At 39.2% G+C, this 26,117-nt stretch overlaps 1 protein-coding gene across 9 annotated transcripts in view; it reads left to right on the top strand.

Annotated features, from left to right (window-relative positions):
- LOC310701096 (contactin-4) overlaps window positions 1-26,117 on the top strand; it is a 497,831-nt gene that overhangs the window by 183,521 nt on the left and 288,193 nt on the right. Inside the window, exon 1 of one of the 9 annotated variants that reach the window (XM_083491347.1) lies at window positions 23,010-23,212. The exons of the other annotated variants lie outside the window; for them this stretch is intronic. The gene's annotated coding sequence lies outside the window, so the exon portion shown is untranslated. Of the gene's footprint in view, window positions 1-23,009; window positions 23,213-26,117 lie in introns of those variants that run through there. 9 annotated transcript variants of the gene reach the window in all.

The raw sequence follows: 26,117 nt of genomic DNA, 5'->3' as shown, positions 1-26,117 counted from the left end.
TGTGCATTATCCCATAATCTTTGTTATTAATATTTATTTCATTTATAGAATACTTCCTATGAAGCACCTCTAAGTGATTTCGCAATGGATTTAAAGCACATATGAAACTATTGCATGTATAAAAACAAGCACATTTATAAAACCAGTTAAACAATTGCATATAAAAGCAATTTCAAATCCAGTACAGATACAGATTAGGATAAAAAAAAAAATTCCACTCAGAAGACTTGCCTAAAAAGGAAAGTCTTCATTGATGCCGAAAAGCAATAGAAACAGTGCCTGACCAATATGTAACAGGAGGGAGTTCCCAAGGGTAGGTTCTACCATACTAAACTCCCCAATCTAGCATTATGTAAAACAGGCATAGACAAACTCAGCCCTCCAGATGTTTTAGGACTACAACTCTGATCATCCCTGATCCTGTTAGCTAGGGATGGTGGGAGTTGTAGTCCCCAACATCTGGAGGGCTGAGTGTGCCTATGCCTGATGTAAAATAAACCTCCTGCTAAGATGGTATCTCCTGCAGAGTGCAGTGGTCAGATGGCTATATAAGCAATGAGACATTTTTTTTTAAGGTATCCTGGTCCAAATATGTGTAGGGCTTTATACACTAGTACCAGCATATTTAACAGTCTAGCAGGTAATTGAAAGATCATCTCTCCCCTTATATACTCAACCGATTACTGTGCTCTGCAGGTGCTTCTACAAATACCATATTGTCAAGAAGTTCATTCTCCATAATATAGGAACCCGGGCCTTGGGTGCTGTAACACCTATGCATAGGAAGTCCCTCCCATTAAATATTAGACAGGCACTAACATTGCTGCCTTTTCCGCATCTTCTGAAGCTCTTCCTCTTCCAACAAGTCATTTAGGTAGAGATCTTTTCCAAACTGCACCTTTTGGGGGGGGAATTGTTGTTTTCATGTTTTTTAGAAGTTTTACTGTTTTATCATTGGTGTGCTTGCCACCCTGGGCCGGTTTTGGGAGGAAGGGCAGGATATGAATTGTTATGATCAATCAATCAATTAACTCACTGGCAGCCAGTGTGATTCTATTAACAACAGTGTAACATGAAGTTAAACTGCTGAGCTGCCATATTTTGCCCTAGCTGCAGCTTCCGGGTCGACTTCAAGGGCAGCCTCACAAAGAGTTAACTTTAGTGACGTGTGGATCCATCCCTGCTGTTTGCTTCATAAAAATGCTAACCCAGCTTTAGTGAAGCTGGACATATCTGCAACAATTTTAAATACAGAACAAAGCTAAATGTATCCCTTTGTAGAGATTGGTATAAAGATTGAATTAGTTAATCCTTGTAAGATGTCCTCCATGTAGGAGTTCCTCTTCTATTAACCTTTTTTCATTGATACTGATGGCCACGCCTGATAACTTCATAGCAAGATACAGTGTGCAGCATTGATTAAAATAATTATGCTGCTTGCAGAGAGTTACACCAGAAACATCTGTTCATACAAGAACTTGTCTTAATATTTCCCTTCATTCATATGCATACATTGTCTCCAGGGTCTTCTGGATTTTTAAAAATCTGTGTTCGCTTGCCTTTTTAAAATTCCATTTCCTTTATTCCCTGTTCTTTTTTCTTCCCTTTGTTTTTGGGAAATGTTTCTTGCCTTCATTAGTCTTTTCTTTTTTTAAGAAACAGAAAACTTTTTTTTTTTACTATTACTTGACTTTTTTCCTTTCTATTTATAGTTTTCTCTCATTTCTGATAACTTTTTCCTTCTGCCCTTAATTTATCAATGACTTTCTAAATTCTCTTTGTCTAGTTTTTGTGCTATTGAGCTAAATCAAGGCTCTCATTTTGTGTTCTGAAGAAATAATAGGTCTCTCTGAATATATATATGGGGGGGAATAATGATCCTTTTGAGCCAAATTTTGCTATCAGAAAGCTATTTCAGATGACTGAAGGGTGGAAAATTATCTATTTTAGACTCTCTGATCTGCATTCTGTACACTATTATTTATAATTTATAACATTTATGTAGTACCTAAAATAGAAATCTTGTGTGAGTTCACATGGAAATCAAGTAACACCTTTTTACAAAGCATTTAAAACTGATATGCTGTAGATAAAAGTATATGCTGTAGATCAGAGCTTTCCAAACTTTTCATGTTGGTGACACACTTTCTAGACATGCATCATTTTGCGACACAGTGATTTGGTTTTACTAGCAAACCGAAGGTTAAATTAACCCCTTTCCAGCCACAGCAGGAGCGTGGGGAGTGTTCAGTGACACACTGCAGTCGACACGCTAATGTGTCACGACACACAGTTTGGAAAGCTCTGCTGTAAATAAAGTTTAAGTGTTAGGATCCAGGAAAGCTTGAGTCAACATGTATATTTTAAAGGGACATTTCATGCAGTCTACTGTAAGTACATCTAAATCAACCTCTGGAAGGGCATTCCGAAGGATAGGCACCAGCACTGAGAAATCCTGCTTCTGTGTTGTGACCAGGTGGCAATCAGGCCAGTTGACCATCTAGTCCAGCAGCCTGTTCTCAGAGTGGTCAACCAGATGCCTATGGGAAACCCATAAGCAGAACCCCAAGCACAAGAACACTCTTCCCACCCACCCAAGTTTCCTGCAACTGGTGCCAGGCTTCTTCATGGTATTAAATGCCAACAACAAAACCTTGAACCTGGTTTTTCATTACCAGTGTAATATATGCAAAACTAGACACCCTAGCAGTCGAATTTTGCACTGGTTGAAGCTATCAAATCATGCATAAGCTCCACATACAGCTTCTTGCAGCAATCCAGACTTGTTACCAGTGCACAGACAGTGATGAGAAGGCTAATCCTGTTGAGGAACAGTCATAGTAGGCTGACTCACCAAAGCTGGTAATGGACACCCGGAGCCACTGAGGCAGCAAAACGGGACTTCTTTGCCTCTTCCACTGCTACAAAGTGGGGGGAATGATCATGCCAAGTCTCCGTCACAACAAGAGTATGCATTCCTGCTTTCATTGCCTGGGTCTCCCCAGTAAACCAGGGACCTTGCTACGTTCCACAGTGTCTGAGGGACACAAAAATGTGGAAAGTAAATAATTGAACGGCTCCAGATTTATTTATATTTTTGAGTGGTACACTAATATTTATTAGAAAGAATCTGTTGCGGAAAGAGCAAGAACACATGTTCAGCTTAAAACGGCAGAGTTCTTCTAGTGTGTGTTTTATTCTTCTCATTATGAGCTCTGAGTTTTCTCTGATAAAAATGTTACTCTGAAAGGTTACCAGAACACAGTTCCTAGTCGCTTTCAGAAATCTGATTAAATAGCATTCATGGCAGTGCAGCAATATTTTGATAACATTTTAAATATTTAGGCTGTGATTTTTAATGATGGTGCCATACCGGGGTCTTTGGGGGAAGCACTTTTGCTACCTGCCATGCCAATTAAGTAATGTGCCTGCCTGACTTAAGCAACAGCTGAGAGTGATTGTTTGGGTGAGTCTCTTCACAGTCTGATAACGCAGAAACTATGCAGTTCTTTCTCTTGCTGTGATGCTTTTATGTTTTCTACTGATGCGTTTCTCCTTGTTCCGTCTCATCATAGCCTGTCAACTTTTGCCAAAGGGCTTTGCACTCCATTTTCTGCATTCTTCACATGTCTAGATTTCACTGCTCATCTTTCTTCTTAACACATCTAATTGCTCATCCCTACAAGATTTATCCCTAGACATCTCCCATGGGTGTCCTTCTCATCTAAATATCAGGACTTAACGTATTCAAAAAATTAACAGTGCTTAGTCAAAAATTAACCTTCTTTTTCATTTGTTGTTGCTGTTCCAGTAGACCTCCTGTGTTTTTAAAAGGCATACAGTGGTACCTCCGGTTAAGTACGTAATTCGTTCCGGAGGTCCGTTCTTAACCTGAAACTGCTCTTAACCTGAAGCACCACTTTAGCTAATGGGGCCTCCTGCTGCTGCTGTACCACTGCCGCACAATTTCTGTTCTCATCCTGAAGCAAAGTTCTTAACCTGAGGTACTATTTCTGGGTTAGTGGTGTCTGTAACCTGAAGTGTATGTAACCCGAGGTACCACTGTATTCAACAGGTGCAGCACTACATCTTCTAAAAATTAAGTGAAACTAATTAACATTTGAAATTAATATGCTAACATTCAATTCAGAGAGCTGCTGCAGGGTAGGCCAAGCAGATACACTTGCATCATTTTTTTAGCTGTCATTGGTAATCACTACTGTAGTAATACCACATTTTCCCATTGCATAATGGAAATAATCTCTTTTGTTCAGCTCAAAGTATAAACAGTTATACTGGGTTTCTGGAAAGTTTTGAATAGAAAAAAAATTCTATGCAAATTATTGCATTGGATAATTTGCATTAGAAAATGTTCACTTTGCGTTAGAAAGTGTTCTAATTTAGCATTCTTATTTTACATACATTTAGTAAAGAAAGATAAATACTTTGAAACTGCCAAGCTTGCCTAATATTGAATTTGGAACTGGCATTCATTCATTGTTAATAATGAACTTATGAAAAGAATTTTTTTCCACCAAAAAACAAAGCATTGAGAAGAATTCTTTCCTGCATCACTGAGTATAAAATAAAGGTTATAAATAAGATGATTTACATATAATGCCCTAAATATCAAACTAAAAAAATCCTTCAGATCTTAACAGAGATTCATCTAGTATGCCTGCTGCTTGAACACACACACACACACATACATACACACAATACACAAATATTGCACTGTAAAAATAGATATACACATACACACATTATGGTATTACAGAAATAATAAAAAAACATTTTGGAGAAAGAACAAATAATTTGAAAAAGACAGCTTTTATGAGTGGTAGGTATTAAACCAAATCTCCCTCCTTTTTAGAAGCAGGATGATTTGGGTGAAGAAAATTCATCTTACACTAAATATATGGTGGCCAACTTTCCCTTTCTTTTCTTCTTTAACAACAAGAAAAGGCTTGCCACAACTTCAAGCAATGGCATGGCTGCTCTGGCCATGTTCCTGGGAACTATTCTAGGAAATAACAATGCTATGTTATAATGCAGTATCCTTCCCAGAGGGAAGATGGCTGCCATATTGGTCATTCATGCCTAATAACAGTTGAGTATTGTGGCCCAGTTCAGACTCCGTAGGAAACGTTACTTCACTAGTATGGATCCAGCCATTGCAACTCTTCATTTTTCACGTGCTGGAGGAATTTAATCTATTTTTAAACCAACTACAGTTCCCCATAGCTTCAATGTTAACGCCAGCATCCCAAACCATGATTTGATTATGGCTTCTTCTTTTAACTATCTATCTATCTATCTATCTATCTATCTATCTATCTATCTATCTATCTGGGGTGTGTGTGTGTGTGTGTGTGTGAGAGAGAGAGAGAGAGAGAGAGAGAGAGAGAGAGTATATACACACACTTTTTATTTAAATGCTTGAAGCAGTTCACTAGCAATGAAACCCTGTGTGCTGCTCTTATAAAGACAAGAATGTCGTTTGGTGCATAAATACATAGAAATACATTTTCCCTTGGTGTCTATTCTGTTCCACCCTCTCCTCTATTGTACTATTGCACAAAAATGCCCTGAGCACAATATTGCAGGCTGCTATTGTGATATCATGTTGATTAATCAGTGTCTTTGTTGCCACAGATCTAGCAGCTTCCCTCAGTGAATTATTGCTGTTTATATCACTGCACAGCTGTTTAAGGCTATTCTATGGCATCAACAATTGGAATGCATTTAAATATGTTGGCTAGTATCAACTACGTGAATGAATGGTTAGGTAATGCTTGTGTATATGCAGCTCCACTAATAATATGAGGGATAGATCCTACGTCATTGGTACTTCATTCTACCTCACCTGAATGCCAGTTTTGAGCTTCATAACAGTTACTTTATGAATGTACAATGAATTATTGCAACCTTATTCAGCTGTAGGCAAAGCTTGATTTTCATAAATTAAAGCTCATTTCCTGTGCCTTTGATACTGCAGGTCAAAAGATGGAAGAAAGACTGTACTATATTAATTTGAACAAATGCTGTCATTTATTAATGTATACATAACTTACCTTTTTTTTTACCAGACTAGTTTTACTAGAGTATATCAATGAAGTCTTAATGTTAACCTTAAACTCTGATTGCTCAGATATCTTAATAAATTCAGTTTATTGTATTAATATGGAAATTCTTTTTGCTGTAATCATTTCTTAAAACCTATTCTGTTCATGAAAAGGTTAGAAAGTAAGATCACGTTTCATGACACTGTAAACATTCAGGATAATCACATGTTTTTAAAATACAGTGGTACCTTGTGTTACAGACGCTTCAGGTTACAGACACTTCAGGTTACATACTTCGCTAACCCAGAAATAATAACTAGGGTTAAGAACTTTGCTTCAGGATGAAAACAGAAATTGTGCGGCGGTGCCGCGGCGGCAGCGGGAGGCCCCATTAGCTAAAGTGGTGCTTCAGGTTAAGAACAATTTCAGGTTAAGAACGGACCTCCAGAACGAATTAAGTTCTTAACCTGAGGTACCACAATAAATTTCAAAAGAAGGCATCAGCTGAAAGTCTTCACTTTCTATAGAACTCTGGTGCCACAGTACTAAGCCTATCTTAAAGCTGATGCGAAACATGCCATCCAAACTAAACCAAACACCTTTTGGCTGTGTGGGCTTTCACATGACTGGAATCATAAAATTGTAGAGTTGTACAGGACCGCAAGGGTCATCTAGTCCACCCCTGGAATGCACGAATCTCAACTAGATCATGCATGACGGATGGCCATCAAACCTCTGCTTCAGTATCTTCAAAGAAGGAGAGACCACCGCCTTCTGAGGGAGTCTGTTCTGATGCTGAACAGCTCTTATAGTCAGAAGGTTTTTCCTGGTGTTTAGTCGGAATGTCCGTTCTTCTAACTTGAAGCCATTGGTTAGGGTCTTAGCCTTCAAAGCGGAAGGAAACAAGCTTGCTCCATCTTCCTTGTGACAGACGTTTAAATAAGTTCTAAAAGGATTGACTGTGGGCAGGGAAAGGGCAACCAAGCCATCCCTGAGAGGATTATCTGTCCTCCGGCATGGCACATTGGCCTAAGCACATGTGTAATGCACACCCATGAGTCATGAAATCTGCCTTTCCAGTTCATTATCCTCACTCTCAGGGTCCACTGAGAGAAGGGGAGAATGCAGATTACATAAATGTCTTGAAATTGTGTTTAAAATATTTGTTGTTTTAATGCATGTGCACACAAATGTCAGAATACTAAAAATAATCAGAATGAATATTTGTGTTAATGTGTTACTTGTAACTGTGTCGTAGTCCCCCCCCCCCAAAAAAAAATGTCAGCTTCTTGAGTGGCTGCTAGCATTTTTAGATAAGGATTTAGCATGTATATACAGTGGTACCTCAGGTTAAGTACTTAATTTGTTCTGGAGGTCCGTTCTTAACCTGAAACTGTTCTTAACCTGAAGCACCACTTTAGCTAATGGGGGCTCTTGCTGCTGCCGTGCCGCTGGAGCACGATTTCTATTCTCATCCTGAAGCAAAGTTCTTAACCTGAAGCAGTATTTCTGGGTTAGCGGAGTCTGTAACCTGAAGCGTATGTAACCTGAAGCGTATGTAACCTGAGGTACCACTGTATCAACTCATATTCAGTTTGATACAATCAAACTGAATTCCTTACCCTTCAAACAAACAAACAAACAAACACCCAACAACATCAAACGCTTTTAATGATATGAGTTCTTCACACTAGTTCAGCTATATAGCTTTCAAGGATGTAAGACAAGGAGCTCTACGTTGGTTCTTGAATTTTTATTTCTGAACCAAGCATCATAATGTAGGAACCGGATACCTCCATGGAGCCCGCAGATAGGGTTTGAAGGCAACAGCCCTCAACCACTGTTTCTCCACAACTGTTATTTAGGGCTTATTGTGTCTGGATCTGGAGTTAAGCTAGCATGACTAATAACATTGATAGACAAATTCCTACAGAAAAGGTAGAATACCATTTCAAATACTGTATGTTGCAAGCATTTATTCATTCATTTTATGTTAGTTCTTTCCATGCCAAGGATTCAGAGAAAGTAACAATACTTTGGGGGAATATAAGATAAAATATAGATAAATATTGAATAACTGTACTGTGTGCCTTGGCAGGAAGGCAATATATAAATGCAATAATAAATGAAATAAAATGCTACCAAAATAGAAATATGACAAATGAAAACCAGCAAAAAAATTCTTTAAGTGTAATCGCTGAAACTAAGCCCAGTCAAGATGTTCGGATACAGGTTCTTATTAAGCACTTTAAATTTGTTATCATTTGATTTATCTGTCTACAGAAAGCTGTCTTATACCAAACATTTTGTTACTGTTCCAAAGGAACTAGCAGAACATTGGTGAGGAATCGATTTCAGTATTAGTATTATTATTATTATTATTATTATTATTATTATTATTATTATTATTATTATATTACAAGAACACGGGATTGAATAAAGTATCATGGGAATATTTGAGGGCTCCACATCCTTTACTTTTCTCATGTGAGGCAGCTGAGGAATGGGAGAGCAAGAAGGGATAGGGAAAAGTGGCTATTTTAAACATGGGCAGAGGTTTGAATAAGGCAGGAATGGAGGAATACTGAGAGGGGGAAATGTGGTTTTCCTCCATCCCTATTTTATACTTCCTTAGTGCTGTGTTCAGGCTATAATGGAGTACAGTGGTATCGTTAGGCTGCCAGAATTGCAGTGCCGTTCTGGGAACAACCTCATTAGAAATGTAATAGTATTTAACATTCTGCAAAAGAAAACATCCCATAAGGGAGTTTGTTGAGTGATGGAGACAGATATTACAGGTTATTCAAATGTGTGTATTTGAAACAACATGATGTATTTGGTGCTTGTTTTGTGGATGTAATTTTATGGTTGATTTTATGCTGTTCACTGCTATGATTCTTTTTATTAATGGTGTCAGTATAGAAATTATTTTGCAAATAAAGTGTAAAGGCCAAATAACTTAAATCAAATAATAATCGTAGGCCCCAAATTACTCACATTTCCAAATAATAAAAGGCCAGAACCTAAGAAGCAAATCTGTGGACCCACACAGAATTTTAGACACTTTTACTTTTCTCTTCTCCTTCACTTTTTATGTACCTTATCAATTAATACACCCAAAGCAATTTAACTGTCTATAATTATCCCAAATACTGTCTTAGTTTTCTGGACTTTTGCCAAGCAGCACATTTTACAATCGCTTACACTTCAAATACAGCAATCATCACTAATTATTTAAAATGCATTGGATACCAATTAGCAATTCACATTCTTGCATGCTGCAGCAAATAAGCAAATAATCCCGTACAATACAGAGGGTATTATATGGCCTGACAACAATTGGAAGAAGTATGGAGGCTTAACTTCTATGGTATTAACTGCAGATTCGATGGAAAGAGCTTTTAGGAAAAAGAAAAAACTCACTGTCATAATATTATTTAAATAGGCATCATTTCTGGTAATGGATAGTTTAAAATTCATAGATAAAAAGGCATAATAAATAATACAGAAGGGATCAAATCATTCATCTTACCATGGCCCCATGGAGAGTTGCTGACTTGCATTAGTTTTCATTTGGCACACAACCAGATTTTGTTTTTGTTTTTCCAAATTATATTCCTGTTAGTTATGAAATTGAAATATTTTTGTGTTATTTGCTGATCTGGTGCAATCATAGGCATGTGAAACAGTGAGAATTGTCCTTCCTAAAAAAATAAAAAAGAAATCTTGCAAAAAAGAATGTGAAATGAAGGTTTATAAGATAAACTTCATCAAAGTTGGTAGAATTGAGTAACCATATGATTTGGCAGAGACATTATGTTTATGCTGCATTCAAAGCACAGGTTTGTGCCATTTCAGAATTTTGTTTGCACTGTAGTGGGCAGTTACTCAGTTCTCTCAGTAAGGACATCACTGGGTTTAGCAGCAATATTCTATATAATCCAGTGCATCGGTGTATCTCTTTGTTCATGCAGAATTCTTCCTTCCATTATACAGAGCGTGGAAAGTATTTCATGCAACTGAGTTCCATGTGTGTGGTTTGGAGTGCTTATCAATAACAGAATAATACCGCTGCAAATTTACCGTATATACTCGAGTATAACCCGACCCTGAATATTAGCTGAGGCACCTAATTTTAGGACCAAAAACTGGGAAAATTTATCGACTCGGTTCACCACACCACAAACCTGGTGGTGGTAGCAGCGGCGAAGGGAGAACAAGCAGCCCAAAAGGGCTGCTTTCGGGCTGTTCGTTCCTCCTCTGCTGCCGTCAACAGAGGCAAAGGCAGCGGAGGAGGAAGGAGCAGCACAAAAGGATCCTCACTCGAGTATAAGCCGAGGGGGGCTTTTTCAGCATAAAAAAATGTGCTGAAAAATTCGGCTTATAGTCGCGTATATACGGTACTTTATTCTTAATTCTTCTTGCATTTCTTTGAAACTGGGCAGTTTGATGGACATGTGAATTATTTACTACTACTATTATTATTTGTGAATGTCAGTATGCATATTGATGCTCTGTATATAATTTGTATATTTAAAACAAGTTTTTATTTTAAAAAGGGGAGGTGACAGACTTGAAACCACATCCTAGGGTTTCAAAAGAACTTTGGGGTGTTATTTAGACCACCCCATATCCCACAGTACTACTTGCAGATGTGCTATGCATGAAGCATCTACATGAAAAGTCCACTATCTCCCAAGGCAGTCTGTTCCACAGTTGAACAGCTCATGCCACCAGAAAGTGTCCCTGAACATTTTGCCAAAATCTCTTTCCTCGCAATTTCCAGTCTGCCCTCTGTAGCAACAGAGAACAATAACAGCAACAGAATACTGTTGTGAAACCAGGCAGAGGGCCCTCTCAGTAGTGGCGCCCACCCTGTGGAATGCCCTCCCATCAGATGTCAAGGAAATAAATAACTCTGACATTTAGAAGACATCTGAAGGTAGCCCTGTTTAGGGAAGTTTTTAATAACTGATGTTTTAATGTATTTTCAACCTTCTGTTGGAAACCGCCCAGAGTGGCTGGGGAGACCCAGCCAGATGGGCGGGGTAGAAATAATAAATTATGATGATGATGATGATGATGAATAACTGCACAACATAACTTTGTTTAGCTTCACCCGCAAATGGATGTACCCCTAGAAAACTATCAGTGCACACATCAATTGGAATAATTGTTATATATGTACTGTGCTTTGTTATTATGCTTCATGATTGTTTTATGATTATATTTAATGTCATTTATTTTCTAAGTTGCTTGGGACTCTCTTCTCTGTGTGAAAAGTGAATAATATGGATAATAATAGCATGAGAATGAACATATTTTTGCACGTTCTCTAGGGAAAGTGCCGAATAGTCATGTAAGTTAGTCATTGTCATCATCTATCACAGAAAGGTTTGCTTTCGGAAGGTTAGTAGTTAATGTTGTTCCTGACCTTTCATATTTACTATTGATGCTTCAGCAGATTGCTACGAGGCAATAAATAATCATAGGGCTTTGTTTGAATGGCTTTCACAGCCTATTGTTCTAAGCAAGTAACGCAATAATGATTTCCACAACAAGAGATGAACCATGAAAAGTAATATAAAACATAGTTTGAAGGATACTTTTTCAGACTCACAGCTCCACACATGCAGGCTTTTATGAAGAAGATAATTCTGCTAATTATGAACAACAGGAATGTAAATATAAGTAGATTTTGACAATGGCCTTGTTTCTTTCATCTGCTGGTCTCAGCTGATTATATTCTGTAAAACATTAGAGCTGTAATTTTGTACAATTCTTCATTCTATTGCAAGGATGGCTAACCTGCAGCCCTCCAGATGCTCTTCATCTCCAACTTCCATTAGCCCCAGCAAATATGTCCAATGGTCAGTATGCTGGGAGTTGAAGTTTAGCAACATCTGGAGGGCTGCAAGTTAGCCTTCCTCTCATTTCATTGTATATCATACCTTACATATGGTCATTTTCTAAATTCTACTCCAAAGGGACTACAGGACAACCTAGCCACAATTCAGGTCTATATCAGATTGCCTCCAGTACTCAGTTTTAACTACACCAGTTAATGTGACCCATTCTTCTAGGAAGGATGAAAAAGCCTAGCACCTTTGTTAGTTCCAGATATGTTCTTTGAAAACTCTGAGACCAATACTGTGTGATATGGACCACGGAAGCATAAACATGGAAACTTAGCTAGACTAGTGGTATCTTATGTTAACATTGTGACTGCAATCCTGAACACTGCATAGAAAAGGGCAATCTTTGTTAGCAGAGAAGATAATGTGAAATGTTATAGCAGTCTAAACCAAGGCAACCCTGGATATTAGCAACTGATTGTATTCAATCAGTATATGGTGTTAATTAGAAAAGAGAAATCAGCTGAATTATACTGTTGAAGATCTGTTGAAACTAGTAATCAGACTCAGCAGACCACTAGCCTAGGCTTCCTCAACTTTGGCCCTCCAGCTGTTTTTGGCCTACAACTCCCATGATCCCTAGCTAGCAGGACCAGTGGTCAGGGATGATGGGAGTTGTAGTCCCAAAACATCTGGGGAGCTGAGGTTGAGGAAGCCTGCACTAGACCAATAATTCCTTTGCAAAATTCACTCTTAAATGTACAATTTAACCCCCCCCCCCATGGAACTAATTTCTCATTTATAATTTTTGACAGTGGAACAAACACCCTTGAAAGGTTATGAGCTATTCTTCATTGGAGGTTTTTAAGCAGAGTTTAGATGTCAGGGACAGTGCTTTTTTTCTGAGGCGATGCAGGGGTATGTGTACCCCCTAAACATTTTGTGAATCTTTGTACTTTTGTCCATTTACTATAATTATTTTCCCCGATTTGAACTATAATATGGTGATTTTCTTGAGTCAAAATGAGAGTATTCCTAAACATTTTTTTAAAGAAAAAAAACACTGGTCAGGGATGCTTTCTTTGTGATTCCTGCATTGCAGATGACTCTTCAGTTCTGTGAAAGGGATTCTTGGAATTCCTAAAACAAATCTGGGAAATTGATTTGATTGAAGAAATAGATCCAACTAAATGGGCAACAGAATGTCGTTTTATTTGTATAATATACCACCTTCTAAAGCAGGAGAAGTTAGCCTGTGGCCTTCAGATGTTGTTGAACTGCATCATCCCTGACCATTCACCCTGCTGACTGGGGCTGCTGTAGTACAGAGCATCTTACATTAAATTTCCAGGGCTGGACTTAATTAGTTTTAACCGTATTACTATGTCATGGGTCAGAACTTTTTCTGAACCAGACCTTTATTGTTCAAGCACATGCAACACAGTCTGTGACACCTAAAGAGTCATCTAATATGTTTTGTGTACATTGGTTGGCCTTTGCATGGTGACTTCAGCATATTACTATCATCGCATATATATTCATGCTCTTCAATCATGTGGCTGAGAAAGAAGAGTGGGGTATAAATCTGTTTAAATGAGTAAATAAATAATGCTGTCTTTGCGTGCTTGCAAGGTCTGCTGCCGCTATCTGTTTGATTTCAGAATGCTACCACAAAGGTGGTAGGATTCTCAGGGCGATGATAATAATTATGTGTATAATCTTCTTCTGCTCTTCCTAATAAAAAATAATTTTACAAGGAGGAAAAAACCCCTGAAAAGTACAACAAATGTACATGCTGAGTTGTAGATCTTTAATTGAATTAACATAAAATTTAATTGCCTTTGGGTATCAAAAGCTTTGTTTGTATGGAATGAAAATATTTTTTTCCTGTGTATAAATGCTAATTGTCATAAACAAGAACATCTCTTGCTTTCAATATTCTGTGGGTATTTTAATTTGTAGGCATAACCATTATACTCAACTAGAATTAGGGATTTCCCCAAAGGCATCATGTGAAGTAAGGAATAAGAATGGTGAGGCGCTTCTTGTCAATATGGCTGGAATGCCGACTTTCTGGAGGGAAAAATAAAAGGCCAGTCTACAAAGGAATCTTTTATTTGTGACAAAATTTTGAAGAAGAAAGGGGGGGGGTGACTAATGCAGAGTGGGCATGAGGCACAAGGGAGTACAAGCCATCTTGAAGACATGATGAGCTATTGATCTCCTGAGGGAACCCTCTGAAAAGCTCATCTGAAAAGCTATAAAGGACCACAGAGTGCCAAAGGTATCAACCACCTAGAAACAGATTAAAAAACTTCTTTCTTGAGCTTATTTTCTTCCTCTGACATGACATGTGGAATGGTTGAGTTGTGATGGAGATGCAGAGGAGCAACAATTTAAATGGCTTATTGACTATCCTGACAGTGCTGCATTCTGAGGCACAAGATACTTGGACATCCATTATGAAGGCCTACAAAGAAGTCTCCTTCATTATGTATGGGACACTATCAAATCTGATGAAGCGCAAATTGTTACTGTAATTCAGATCCTTGAGAATTCTTTCCCTGCCCCCTCCTTGGCTGCTGATAAGTGGATTCACACCATGAAGAGTGAATAGTTTTCTGTTTCAAGTAGCTCATGTATCATCCAAGAATTCGCTTCTTCGTATCACTAGGAAAGTCTATAAACTGAGATTGAACCTGGTGCCAAGCAGGGTTCTTAAAACAATTATACTATCCAAGATGAGGGGCCCCTAGTTGATAAGATTGGCTTGATCACAGAGACTGAAGGTTCATGGGAGCTCCCAATAAAGAGATGACCAATTAGTAATCAAGATAATTACTTTCTCCTTCCCAATGACCTTTGTTGGAAGGCTAGGGCAGATCCATACATTTTAATGTTGAGACCTTGTCATTTATTTCACCATGATAATTGGAAAGGATAAAAGATGCTTCACCTTCCACCCTCTCCTAAGAGAGAGCAGGCAATGTTTGGGTGTGTATTTGTGTCAGTCTCAATGACAGGGCGTAGAAGACTCACCATGCTAAGCTGGTCCTTTTGCTACAACACCTTTCCTCTTCCACTTCAGTAGCAAGGAATGGAATAATAATAATAATAATAATAATAATAATAATAATAATAATAATAATGAATTTTATTTATATCCCGCCCTCTCCAGCCGAAGCTGGGCTCAGGGCGGCTAACAACAATAAAACAACCCCTCTCAGTGCTCTGCCCAGCATTCATATTGCCCAGACCCATCTAGAGGTTGCTTCTTTCAGCTTTCCCACAAGCATCTGGTTGGCCACTATTAAAACAGAATACTGGTCTAAATAGGCCACTGGCCTGATCCAGCAGTCTCTTCTTTATGTTCTTACCTTTGCAAAACATTTGGAAAGCTTGCCGTATCAGTAGTTTGTGGGAGATTCACACAAAGTATTCAGTGATTCACACAAATATGTTGTAGACCTTCTCTAGATACTGCATTTACTTGATTCTAATGCGCCATCGAATCGAATGTGCGCCCCAATTTTCAGAACATTGAAACCAAAACCAAAGTATTTGCTGGCAAATGTAAACGTACCATCAAATCTAATGGACACCTTAATTTTTGCAATGTAATTTAAAAAGCTGAGTATTAGATTCGAGTAAATACGGCATTACTTTCATTATGAGCAACTACAACTGAGCGCCCCCCCCCCGCCTTCAGTATAATAGGTAATATTCATTAAAATGACATAGAGGCAGGAGAGGTATAATTCTTACCACCTCAGCACAGTCCTAAAAAAAATGGGGGGGGAATCTTCACATACCACCACAATTAAAATTAGAAGAAAGCTCCCAATGCTGCCCAAAACTGTGGTGGTGGAGATTTTCCCTGGGATTGCCAATTCAAAAAGATGTTATATCATCTTAACCTGAACCAAGCTTCTTCTTATTTTTCACATATCTCCCAGTTATATACTGCTTCTGCTTCATATGATATATCTAGTCATCTGGGATTCTAGGAGATTGAGGAGGTGGGGATATATGCTCTGGCGTTCTGCTTTTGAAATGAACTCCCGGAATCTAAGCTGGCCTGGGGAACAGAAGTCTTTCTTTGCCCAATTCCTCCTTGGAGAGTTCTTTCAAGGAATATTAATAGAACATAGTCTTCTCTTCCAGGCGGGAACATTATAGAGCCTTTATTCCCTGCTACTATTGCTTCGGGTGCTTGCAGCAAGAGTTTGGTTGCTGCTGTTTCTTCAGTTGCTTTTCATCTTTGTGATCTTCTAAGAAAATGATGGGTGATGTGAGATGTACCTAGCATGTAAGATCTAGGGTGATGGGGATGCAGAATGTTCAAGACATAGCCTCCAGCACTTGGCTCACGAGCATCCTTCAAGCAAATTTGTCTCTGTACAGGGCAGTATTCAGCTAACAATATATTGTGGAATCTCTCATCTCAGAAGCATTCTTAATCTGCTGTATTGGATCACAGAAGAAGAATCATAATCTGAAGAGAGTTATGTTGCCCTTCATGTATGCAGGAACTTCTGCATTATATTTAGGCTTTTGGTGTGTTTTCTTAGTGCAAAACTATTTAGTAGAAGTTCTGGAGCTCACTTGTTTGCAGTATTGTATGCAGCCTTCATCAATCTGGTGCCCTCCAGGGGGGAGATTTCCACTTGTAATCCACAACCACCACACCAGCCAAATAAGCTATCAAAGCACACATGGTTTTCTCATACTTTTGAAGAGTCTATTGTTCTTGGGTTACTCTCTTTTTTATTGCTTATTTTAACATTTTCAGGCAAGTCCTCTGCTGCTTTTTACATAGAAAATCAGAAGTTGATGCTGCATCACTGCAAATTACTGTGGTGCAGGAGATTAACAAGCAATCTGCCTTTTGGGTTTTAGGCAGGAGACACAATATATTGTTTATTGAGCTGGTGGGCCATTATGCATGTGTGGTGGACTAATTTCATTTTGGTGAGTTGCATATTGGGCAGGCCTAAACTATACACTTTATCAGCACTGGGTCTACAATATTTAATTTTATTTGGGGTTTTTTTTGTATGTGGTCCAGCCTCCCTTTCTTCCCTCTGTCTTCCAGAAAGTAAACTGTTTTATTTACCTGGGTCCAGTCCTCATTATGTACCCTACCAGGAATGCCAGAGAAAAGAATTTTGTACTTGGTACATACTGTTATTATTTTTCCAGAGCTCAGGGTTTTGGTTAACTTGGGACCTTATCCAAAGAGGACTAAAGCTGATCGTAGAATTCTGGAACTCATCAAATTGTGCCTCTCATTGGCTTACCATTTAAGTCATTGTTGTAGCTGTGAAGTGATATGAGAACTGCAGTATCTCCATAGCTATTAGATATAATATGTCTCAAATGCACTTTGCAAAATCAGACACAGGATATTTTGTGCACAGTGCACAGAATGAACTATATCTGGAAGTGACAGTAATAATAATTGCAATAATAAACTACACCTATATTTAGTACCATTTGTCCATAAATACCAAATTGCTTTTTAAATATTAACTAAGCCTCAATACACCCCTGTGGAGTAGGTAATTATCATTGCTATAACCATTTTGTATGTGAGACAGAAAGAGATTAATGGCCTTGTATTTTACAAACAGGAAATGAGGCACACTGTTTATGTAAGTACGCTTGGGTTTCTTTTTAATGTAATTGTTGTGAAGGCCTCTGAAGATGGCATATTTACAAGGTAATAGGCAAGTTGTGCTTCTAATTTCCCTGCTCCTCTTTTTTTTGTATTAGATGAATAAGAGACGCAGGCCGTGTGATTCACACAAATCCAAATACAGTACTTGGATTTGGGGTGTGTGGTTTGTTCTTCTCACAGCAGCCTTACCCAACAAAACCCACACTGTGAAATACTTTTCAGACTCCAATCTTACCTGTTTACACTTACCTGGGACTGAATCCAGTTGAAATATATGGTATTTACTTAAGAGTAGACAGGCATAGGATTATGCTATTGTTTTTAATTATCTGCAGCTTCTTCCAATGTCTTATACATCTTATTCAATTACAGAACAGGATTCCAACCGCAGTTGTCATAGCTAGAGTAAGGGAACATTTGTATCATCACCACCACCACCACCATCACCATCATCATTATTTGTACCCCCGCCCATCTGGCAGGGTTTCCCCAGCCACTCTGGGCGGCTTCCAAAAAAGACCAAAAATTCACGAAAATGTCACACATTAAAAACTTCCCTGAACTTCTCTGTCTTCTGAATGTCAGGTAGTTGTTTATCTCTTTGACATCTGATGGGAGGGCGTTCCACAGGGTGGGTGCCACTACCGAGAAGGCCCTCTGCCTGGTTCCCTGTAGCTTTGCTAATGAGGGAACCGCCAGAAGGCCTTCGGCACTGGACCTCAGCATCCGGGCAGAACGATGGGGGTGGAGACACTCCTTCAGGTATACTGGACCAAGGTCTTTTAGGGCTTTAAAGGTCAACACCAACACTTTGAATTGTGCTCGGAAACATACTGGGAGCCAATGTAGGTCTTTCAAGACCGGTGTTATGTGGTCTCGGCGGCCGCCCCCAGTCACCAGTCTAGCTGCCGCATTCTGGATTAGTTGTAGTTTCTGGGTCACCTTCAAAGGTAGCTCCATGTAGAGCGCATTGCAATAGTCCAAGCAGGAGATAACTAGAGCATGCACCACTCTGGCGAGGCAGTCTGCGGGCAGATAGGGTCTCAGCCTGCGTACCAGATGAAGCTGGTAGACAGCTGCCCTGGATACAGAATTGACCTGCGCCTCCATGGACAGCTGTGAGTCCAGAATGACTCCCAGGCTATGCACCTGGTCCTCCAGGGGCACAGTTACCCCATTCAGGACCATTCAGGAACAGTACTTCTTTCTTGTCAGGATTCAACCTCAATCTGTTAGCCGCCATCCAGCCTCAGTATCAGTACCTCATGTGCCCTCTGGTTAGTTGCATCGCTGCTACTTATCAGGAGAGAGTCAAAGAGGAGGCAGAGTGCTGGCTCGTGCACACTGGTGGAGCCACTTCAGTGCTCCCATGGGTGAAATCACATCGCATCTACCTTATCTCTCCCGCACTACCTCCTGGTAAGCAGCAGGATGCAAAAGAGTGGAGGTCAGCTGCCCCACAATACTGTCTGCTACTGAGTTGAATAGTTTCTTATCCTAGCTTCCTGGGATACACCTGAAAGTCTAAAAAATTATTACTCCAACATTGCTTTCTCTATAATCCACACATGTTTTGATAAAACTATACCTAGACTGCAACCCTGTACCCACTTACATGAGAGCAAACTCCTTTGAACTCACTGGGGCTTAAAAGTGAGTAAACATTTATAGGGTTGCACTGCTAAGCTGCCTTATAGCAAGACAGACCATTTGTCCCTTTAGCTATTCTGCACTTACTGCCAGCATCTTCCATGGGTTTCAAACGGGTCTTTCCCAACCTTACCTGGAGCAACCAGGGACTGAATCTCCAAACTTCTTCATAGAAAACTCAAATTTTTGCCACAGTGCTATGGCCCTTCCGACATATGCGCAGATAGCCAGAGGAACCAACAGCAAGAAAAAGTGTAGAGTACTGACAACTGGGTAGAGATGAATGGTAATTGTGAAAAAGGCTTTCATATCTCCTTTGTGCCCTCTGGAACAGGGTAATATTTTGATTGATATGTTGGTTCAGGTGTGATATAATTTATCAATGGAAGTGGTCTTTAGGGTGGAATGCTGCAGGTGGCTTTATAATGTGTAGAGTATCTCAGATCTTTATGAATTTGCTATGAAGGATTAGCTGCTAAACGTTGCACGGTGGGGTACTCCTTTTAATGCTTCTAACCAGCTATGTCCTTTTGTGCCACTGAACATGCTTATACTTTATTGGACTGAGGGGTTTTTTTTAATCCCCCACCCCCACCCTTCCACATTGTTTTTAATTGCTCTTCTGCAAATGTTTGGATTTTTCCCCAAGCCTGACTTTCATGTTTAGAACAGTTCCATATTGTTTCTAAACTATGTTTGTAATTTGCTGTCCTACAGTATATATCGTTCTCTTGATAACTGCAATATGAAGTTGTAACTTGCAGGCATTAATGAACCACTTCAGTTCAAAAACAACAGACAGAAGTTTAATAGCACATTGTTGCTTTAATGCTTTTCACTAGTGTTATTGCACACATTCAGCAGTCAGTAGTATCATATAAAGAAATCAAGTTATTTATATGCATGTGTGAATCAGAAAGTGCCCAGTGCTTCATTTTCTATCAGAAATCAGAATACCAGAAATCAGCATTCAAAAATAAATGATAATGGATGCCCTATTCAACCCTTTTGTGTTCACTAATTCAGGTTCAGGTACCAGAGCACTCTGTAGATTATAATGGACTATGCTGAAGGCTTTTTTCTACAATAGTGACATACTCTCCATAAGAAAACAGACAAAAAGTGTATGGCAACATTGAAAAACCAACAACCTACTTTCAGAACAATGAGTAAAGCATCACAAATTGATTGATTGTATATTTTGTATAAACATATTATTCTCTGCTCTTTAGTCCCCCAACCATTATACCAGGCACGTCCAACTCCCAAGAGACTGTGATCTACTCCCAGTATAAAAAGCTGGCAGTGATCTACCCAGGATTGCACAGATTTGTTGATCTTTTTTTGGGGGGGGGGAGGCTTCATCAGTGTTGCTGAGCTTATTTTGGGGAGGTTTCATCAGAGTTGTTGAGCGCTCCTTTTTTTGGCCCAGGATCGACCAGTAGATTGCGATCGACCAGTAGATCGCGATCCACCAGTAGGTCATACCTGTGTTAAACAAACAAACAAACAAACAAACCATAACATAACATAACAAAGATCCAGGGAAAACATGACATTGGTAGATTGGTGGTCATGATTTTCTTTTGTCTGAGGGCATCCCAGATAGACAGCTGCGATTGTGACACAAATCATGACTGGCTAACCAAAATCATTGGGAACAAATCTAGCTGGGCAAACATAAAGGTAAAGGTAAAGGTACCCCTGCCCGTACGGGCCAGTCGTGTCCGACTCTAGGGTTGTGCGCTCATCTCACTTAAGAGGCCGGGAGCCAGCGCTGTCCGAAGACACTTCCAGGTCACGTAGCCAGCGTGACGAAGCTGCTCTGGCGAGCCAGCACCAGCGCAGCACACGGAAACGCCGTTTACCTTCCCGCTATAAAGCGGTACCTATTTATCTACTTGCACTTAGGGGTGCTTTCGAACTGCTAGGTGGGCAGGAGCTGGGACCGAATGACAGGAGCTCACCCTGCCGCGGGGATTCGAACCTGCCGACCATACGATCGGAAGTCCTAGGCACTGAGGTTTTACCCACAGCGCCACCCGCGTCCCAGGATGAAAATCATGCAGAAATCATGCAGCGGCGGCACAGCGGCAGCAGGAGGCCCCATTAGCTAAAGTGGTGCTTCAGGTTAAGAACAGTTTCAGGTTAAGAATAGACCTCCAGAACAAATTAAGTTCTTAACCCAAGGTACCACTGTATCTGGTAACATACAGGCTGCTACCTTATCAGTCAAGTAATCCCAAAGAACCTGAATTGTGAATTGCTTGATGGTGCAACCCCAGGCTCATGAGCGTCCTTTCCCACTGCAACTCTTACTTGATTCAAGAATGCTTGGAAGTTATCACCAAACCTTTATTGCTTTTGTGAATAATAACATTGCTTCTCTTTAGCTTCCCATAAAATTGTCACAGCTTGTACTCCATGCATATTTTGCAATTTAACTGCATTATTTCCAGTTATTTTTTTCTCTGAATCTCTCTGTGTGTACCTGTGCATCTGCCAACTGAGGATGACAATCCATTCAGGTGAATTTGACTCTTGTCTATGAAAGCTTAACCATAATTAACGTGTTAGTTGTCAAGGCACAGCAAGACGTTCCCACCTTGCGTCTATGGAAGTTGTCCTGATAGTGATGATTACTTGTCCCATTTCCCATTCACACATCTTCCGCAATGAGAAAGTGCTCAATGGCAGCTTAATTTAACCTCATGTTTACACAGTAGAATCTTTAAAACACTGCTTGTTTGAGAGAAATAAATAATATGAATAATAATAATAATTAATAACAATGTAATTAATTTATAATTATTTTACTGTTGGGTGGGATTCCAACATAGCAGTAAGGCAAACATTCTCTCCCCTCCCCCAGCAGATTTGGGGGTGGTCTGTCATATGGGGGGGGGAGGGCGAAATTCCTACTGCACAAGCAGAAGTCAGTCTACTCAGGCAAATATTTTGTTGGATATTTCCCACTGATAATTTCTCAAACATTTATACTATGATTAGCATTTAACTGTCACTGTTTGTCCCTGATAACCCTATGTAATTGGTCAAATCTTAATTTAACTGAAGTCTGAGGAATAAATAGCTAAGGCTTAGGACCACCCAGTTATCCATGCCTGAATTTAAACAAAGGTATCTCAGACCCCAATCTCTATCTACTAACATGATGCTCAGCTGTGGCCTTTATGTTTTATATGTTACTCATTTTTGTGCTTTATATTTAAATATTGTGCTGTGATTCATATTTTTAAAAATTGCTACCTGCCCTCATCCTAAGGATTAGGAAAGGTGGAGACTCTTTAAAACACACACACACACACACACACACACACACACACACAACCCAGTGTGTTAGAAATTTAACTGCTTCAGAAAAGACCTGACACAGAAATCTGGGTTTATAGTATCGTACAATGCTGTATATGCAAAGCATTCAGCTTAATTACAGAGATTTATGTAATCATCTGTTATGTGGTCATAGCAAGATTACAGTGTTACTTAAATCCAGGAACCATATACATAAATGTGTGTGTTTGCCTTTAGTTAAAAAGAAGTCTCGTATCCTTGATCAGTGAACAAAATTAACCAGTGTTCAGATATCCCTGAACTGGGATTATATGTCCTTCTGTGTACAAGGTCTCCCAATGTGTGCATCTTTGATTCATGTGTTAATTGTGCAGGTCCTTGGGGGAAGGGAGGCATAAAGCAGGAGCACTGTACTTCCTGATTAATGCTAGTGAGCAGCCATACAGTGCTCAGTGCATAGCGGTTAGGCTTCTCTAGTCCCAGCTGAGAATATGGTTCCATTATCTCCCAGCTGCATAGGGAATCCATAAGGGCCTTTTCTGCCTGGCTGATCAGTACAGTGGAAGCAGTGACTTGATGAGAGCTGAGATCTTTGTTTGATTTGCTGTAAAATGTAAAAGAGAAACTGGGATATTTTATTTTACAGTTCTGTAAGTACCGGTTTTTCTTCCATAGCTGCATGTGAGCGAGTTGTGACTTTGCCAGCTACATATAATTTTCTGTTCCACTGCTCTTTGCTGAATTTAACAGGGAGGAATGAGGGTAATCTGTTTACAGATTGCAGGTTGCTTTGGCTATCTAAAATGCAGGCATGTGATGATTGTTTCAAGGAAACAAATAACTTGACTTTTTAAACTGGGTTTTCTTCTTTGAGAGTTTAACAAAATGTAGCTGCGTAGTTTGTTTTGCTTTGAAGTGTGGCTTGGGTGTCTTCTTTAAACTATCCTTTTTGTGTTAGTTAATATGGGGGGGGGGTACTATTTCTTCAAATCAGCATTTACTAAGTGCCTTCAGAAAGCATGTTTTTAATTTTGATGTAGTCTTACAGTTTCTCATTATACCTTTTAAAATTTCAATAAAAGTCGTGTTGGGGGAAGGAATAGTGCAGTGGCAGACTTGTTTTTCTGACAAATGTAGTCCATAACTTAAGTGTGCAGAATAGGCACAATAATATTATAATGTTCAGGTGTTTTAAAAATTGTTGAAATGCTTTATTTATGATTTGAGTGTTGAGTTCAAAATTGGGAACTATTATGCAACTGATGTATTTGATGTGGCTTTATTTTTCAAAACAGCGTTTTTCCAATAGAATTATTTTTCTTGCAAAACACAGTATGTTAATCCCTAATATTTAACACCTCTTCGTTCTTTGTTATAGGCACAAAAGTACTACTGAGTTATAATAGTAGTACTGTATGAGTTTTGCAAATGGCAGGTTGCAGCAAGTTGTGGCATTGCATATTGACAGCTGAAAGGGTGTGTGTGTGTGGCTCATAACATATGTTTTGGGGTTCCCTCATTTGTTTCCCAATGACAGTTGACCTTAAAAAAGATATGAATTACGGTGGCCTTGGGCCTGTTGTTCTAGTGTTCATGCCTATTTCAGGACAAAGCAGTTTTAAGGCACCGCTGCTTGAAAGCTGGCATGCTGCACAAGTTGAATGAAACCATGTGGTATGGGAAAGCACCTACTGGAATGCAAATATATATATTCCTGAATAGGCAATAAGTCTCAAAGCAGAGCAGAACCACAGGCTGTTAGGTATCAAAGTGGCTCGCTGCTGAGGACAGAGTATCTTCTCATTAGCTGTGGTTGATGTGAATGGCTAAAGAAAAGGGAGAATGTCACAATAGATGGTTACCTACAGTAGCACAGAAAGCATCCACACAGCCTAGGGGTTCTGGGAACAAAATAAAGAAACTGTACCTGGAAAAAAAATGGTAGGAAATCAGTGTAGCCTCTTTTCTTTCTCAGTCTCTTCCCCCACTCCAAAGTTACCTGAATTATTCCACCTTACAGACATATGCTGATATTTCAGCTTGGTACTGGCTGGATCCATGGAAAGGGCTTGTCTGAAGTAAATATGCATAAATAAACATTTCTTTATTCTTTTTTTAAAAAATAAATAAATAAATCTTACTGTTTTCAGCAACTGCTTCCACAAGCACTTTCTTTTAATTGAAAGAAGGGTCAGCCTTTGTTTCAAAACAAAAAAGCTATTTCAGTGAGCACTTGTTTTACAGAAGGCTTATAGAGATATTACAGTAATTTATTCTCCCGGCAAATTTGTAATTTCAGCATTTGTATAATGGTCATAAGCAAGTATGGTGTGGAATACGATATTGCTCTGTTAGGCATATTAGTGAAACTAACATCCTTAGTTATGTTGTCAAACCATTTGCAAATATATAAATGGCTGAAAACACATAAAGGCTGAAAAAAACATGAGAGAACAATTCCATTTGTATTCCTTTGCAATGGGTGGGTGGATGAAGCTGGTGTTGGTAGTGAACAGACCTGATCTCCTAAGAACCTATGTTTTTTCAGTAGAAACCAAACACTTATCTAAAGTCCCTGATTTCGTTAAAGCAAGTGCTTTAATTCTCTTTTAAATGAGTGGAGAAGGAGAAAAGGCTTGAGGTGGTGATATTGCTGAGTTGCACTGCAACATCCACAGTCATTACTAAGACTTTAAATATTTGTAGTTCTGTGACTTTAATAAAGTTTACATGGGTTTCCAGTTGTTTGAAACAGTTTGAAGATCTGGGCTTCTGACTGCCTCTGTTCTTAAGTGAATGAAAATCTGATATAGGCGACAGCTGTAAAGAACAGCCTAGGAAAGCGTTGAATGGCCCTGATGGGATTAAAAGCTGTGCTGACGTTATGCATGTATGTGTATAAAGTAGCTGGCATTGGAGAGCGCCAGCAAAGCCTTATTGTTAGATAAAGCAAAACAAAAAATGTTTGGAATTGGACCCACAGACTCAGAAATGGACAGAAGAAGGAATTAACAAGAAAACTGTTGAGCCAGTGCTTCTGAACATGCCCCCAGCACAGTCATATTACCAAGTTGTACCCCTGTCAGAACAGCAGTAGGAATTTGATTCAGGTGACAACTTACAAAAAGGTAGTTGTGTTAGTCTCCTGCAGTAAAAAGGCAAGAAAGAATCTTGTGGCACTTTAAAGACTTAACAGATTTATTGGAGCATAAGGTTTTGTAGATTAGAGTCCACTTGATGCATCTAATGAAGTGGAATCTTGCTCATCAAAGTATGTGCTAAATGTGCTAGTCTTTAAAGGTTGCACAGCACCTTCTTATTTTTGTTTCAGGTTGTAACTTCAATTGAGGTTAGCCTTGGGAATACCAAAGAGCTAATATTTGGTGAAGAACAATGTTTACACAAGCAGATCCGGGGGGTGTTAAGTAGTAGATTTGGAATGCAGATATTTATTGCACTTTCATCGTGTGCCTTTTAGCTTGTGTTATGACTTTATGTTCTGTTTCTCCCGTTTTCCTCCCTTGCTTGTTTTTCAAGGTATCAATTCTGTTTCTC

Source organism: Podarcis liolepis (genome assembly GCF_965112155.1).
Source record: "Podarcis liolepis genome assembly, chromosome: 2".
NCBI classification, from domain to species: domain Eukaryota; kingdom Metazoa; phylum Chordata; class Lepidosauria; order Squamata; family Lacertidae; genus Podarcis; species Podarcis liolepis.
Note: the sequence above shows the minus strand (reverse complement) of the source record. Positions and strands in the feature narration are given on the sequence as shown.